Raw genomic sequence first — 3,506 nt, 5'->3', positions numbered from 1 at the left:
CGCACGCGCGCCCCCGTCCGCCCCTGCCGGGGGGCTAAGCAAAGCGGCGGCGGCCGTGGCCCGCTCGGATCCGGCCGGATGGGTGTCCGACCCGAGGGCTGCGGTGCTGGGGCTCCTCCTGACAATGAGAGGCGGGGAGCAGCCCCTGGCTGGCGGCTTGACGTCAGGGAAGAAGGGAGGGAAATGAGGCGGGAGGAGGAGAAGGAGGCGGCCGCGCTCGGCTCTCCGCCGGCCCGCCTCAGAGGAGTCCCCGAGCCCAGGCCGCCCTCAGGAGTCGCGCCAAAGAAGGGGCGGCCGGGGTTGGGCCTGGCTGAGGCGAAGGGGGCGGCCGGGGGGGGGAGATAACTCCAGATGAGTTCGTATTTAGAAGCAGAATAAAACGGGAGTCCATCCGAGAGGGGCATCCTAAATCCATTGAAGTCAATGGGCTCAGAAGGGTAAAAGTTCTGCTCAGGATAGTAAATCAGGAGTCCCGGAAGGTCAAACGGTGTCATCCTAAACAGAGTTGCATTCTACTAACTCCGTTGAAGTCAATGGGTTCAAACGGGTAAGATTCTGCTTAGGATAATAAATCAGGAGTCCAGTAATGTCAAATGGTGACATCCTAAACAGAGTTGCATCCTTCTAAATCCATTGAAGTCAATGGGTTGGGGGGGATAAGATTATGCTTAGTTATGGTTACCAGATGTCCTCTTTTTATGGGATATGTCTTTTTTGGTGTGTCCTCTTTTGGGTTCTGTTTTTTAAAATGATGAAAATGTCCTCTTTTGGGGTTGGGAGGTTAGGAATATTCCTAGTTAGTAGCAATTATCGCAGCTTAAATAGTAGGGGTATTTAAATGAGATTTGTCGTAGTGATCACTTGGCTGAAGTAGTCGGTCGGGGAATATATCCTCTTTTTTCCTTTTCAAAATATGGTAACCCTATCTTAGGATAATAAACCAGGAGTCCAGTAATGTCAACCAGTGTCATCCTAAACAGTTGCATCCTTCCAAATCCATCAAAGTCAATAGGCTCAGAAGGTAAGATTCTGCTTAAAGTAATAAAACAGGAGTCCAGTGACACCTTAAAGTCTAACAGATTTATTCCAACATAAGGTTTCGTGTGTCAGATCTCACTTCCTCAAATGCATAACAGTGTTGATCCATCAGGCAGACTGTGGGTAGGGAGTGGATTTTGGAATTGCATCTTGTTCTGAACCAGCCTATCTTTGTGACATTCCCTCTCCCCTTCTTTGTGTTGTTTATATAAATCGGTCCTAGTGGATTTACACTCCTATGCATCAGATGAAGTGAGCTTAGTTAGGGAATTTTTATGCCACCTCCACAAGTCCCACACAAGTAAAATCAAGTTGCAAATTATCACTATTGTGTGATGAGATGTACCAGTTCTTTAAGGTTGGTCAGCGGAGGCTCAGTGGTACAGAATCTACTTTGTATTAAGTAATTCCAAGGCTTAGGATCTGGCATGCCCAGTTAAAAAGTTCTTGCCTGTTGGGAAGGATCTTTCTCTGCTTGAGAACTGCTGCCCGTCTGAATAAACATAGAATATACTGAGACCAGTGTTCTGATTATATAAGGCAGCTTCATACGTGTGTTCAACATATCCAGTGGATTATCTGGTGTGTAAAAGGGGCACATAAAAGTGTGGGGGTTTGTTGTTTGTGCAATTTAACCCAGAGCTCCCCAGGCCAGTACTTAGCCCTAGAACCTCTTTATCAGTCTCACTTTTCAGGAGAAAAGTGGGTTAAATTACATTTTGAATTAAATAAATATCATAGCACAGCCCTGCAATGCGATAACGTAATGAGAGAAAGAAGTGTTCCTGACCACATGCAGAGTTAACTTTCAGGACTGGTTCACCCATTTTATTTCAAATGTTTATGACCTCCACTCCCAGTCGAAATTTTTGAAGCAGCTGTGAACACATGCATATTCATGTTGTGTGGTGTAATTCGTCATTGTTCTGTATAAGCAACACTCGCAAAAGAAATGTGTTCCAAATTCAGCGAGATAGATCAGCGCTTGAATATGGTATTTTTTAATTTCTTCTTCCAATGTTTTTGAATTACAGCATAAAGGAATTCGTTTTTTAAAAAATCTGGTTCATAGAAAGGGAAGGGCAATCTCACATGGGGTTGTGAATGCAGCATTGCACAACATGCGCAAGTGTTGCTTCTCACATATTTGCAGAAGTGTGCAGCTGATTAATAGCCAGAATAAACTTGTAAGACCTGGATCTGGAACATTTTATGAATACATTACACAAGGCATGATTCACACCCTGATTCGATACCCTTTCCGCCGAACAGTCCTACGCAACCTGTGTAGTGCGATTGCTGCTTTGTCATGGTTAGCATCCCACATCGCCCTGATAACTTTTGAAGCAGGGAGGACATGTGGAACAAACAGATGATATGATTGTTTCCATGCCGGCATTGATATTCAGCTAGGAGTTGGGGCTCTAAAGGGGGGGGGGGGATTACTATGACATACAGTCTCCCAATTTCAAAATTGCCAGTGCATTATTTTTAAAATTTATTTACATCATTTATATTGTACCTTTCTCACCAATGGGAACCTTGAGTGGATTACGTCATTTTCCTTTCCTCCATTTTATCTCACAACAACCCTGCGAAGTAGCTTAGTCAGTGACGGCCCCCAAGGCCATTCACCAGATCCTAGTCCAACACTGTAACCACTTAACCACGTGCAGACTGCTAGCATGCTGAGATACTGATATGTATGATTTCATTCTGAACATCTAACTCCCCGATACCATAATTCTAAGAATTTTGGTATATAACTACAGTAAGAAAACTGGCTTTCTCCCAGCCAGTTAAAGGCATAGAATGGTATATTCTGGTGTACGCCATGGACTGGTAGAATATTTCTATTAGATATGTACAGCTGGTTGGCATCGGCCTCTCCTTTGCAAGACAAGCAATAGTTCTGCGTTGGGAAGTTTTTATAACCAGGATCTAATTAGCTATTTTACCTACACTCAAGAACTTAAGCATGCTAAGTGGGATTTTCTTTTTCACTAGTTTTCCCCCCAAACACAAACCCCAATTCCCTATCACAGGATGCCTTCACAAATCTCCTCCATCCAATCCAAAAGCAGTTTTTCTGTGGCATATCTAAGAAACAACTTCAAAGGCTCCTTCAGTATGTGTAACTAATTTTAGGGTTCTTTGGACCCTAGTACACTCATATATCCCATTCCCCACTCTGTTTAAAGAATGTTGGCTCATGGGAAACATAGCCAAACACAGAAAAAGAGGTGCAGGAGCTTATTAGCATAACTCAATAGCATAACTCATTGGCATATGCCACACCCCCTGACATCACCGGAAGTGTGTCAGAAGGCACCACTGGACTGTTTTGGATTGCTAGCTATTGGGGGGGGGGCGTGCAGATCTGTCCTCGCTGAGGAGGGAGAGCTTGTACCTGAATAAAACTTGGTCTTAAAGGTGCCACTGGACTGTTTTGGACCGGGTGAGCTCTG

Source organism: Gekko japonicus, unplaced genomic scaffold (assembly GCF_001447785.1).
Source record: "Gekko japonicus isolate JY-2015 unplaced genomic scaffold, Gekko_japonicus_V1.1 scaffold524, whole genome shotgun sequence".
Taxonomy (NCBI): domain Eukaryota; kingdom Metazoa; phylum Chordata; class Lepidosauria; order Squamata; family Gekkonidae; genus Gekko; species Gekko japonicus.
The sequence above is the reverse complement of the archived record's forward strand: the minus strand, read 5'-3'. Positions refer to the sequence as shown.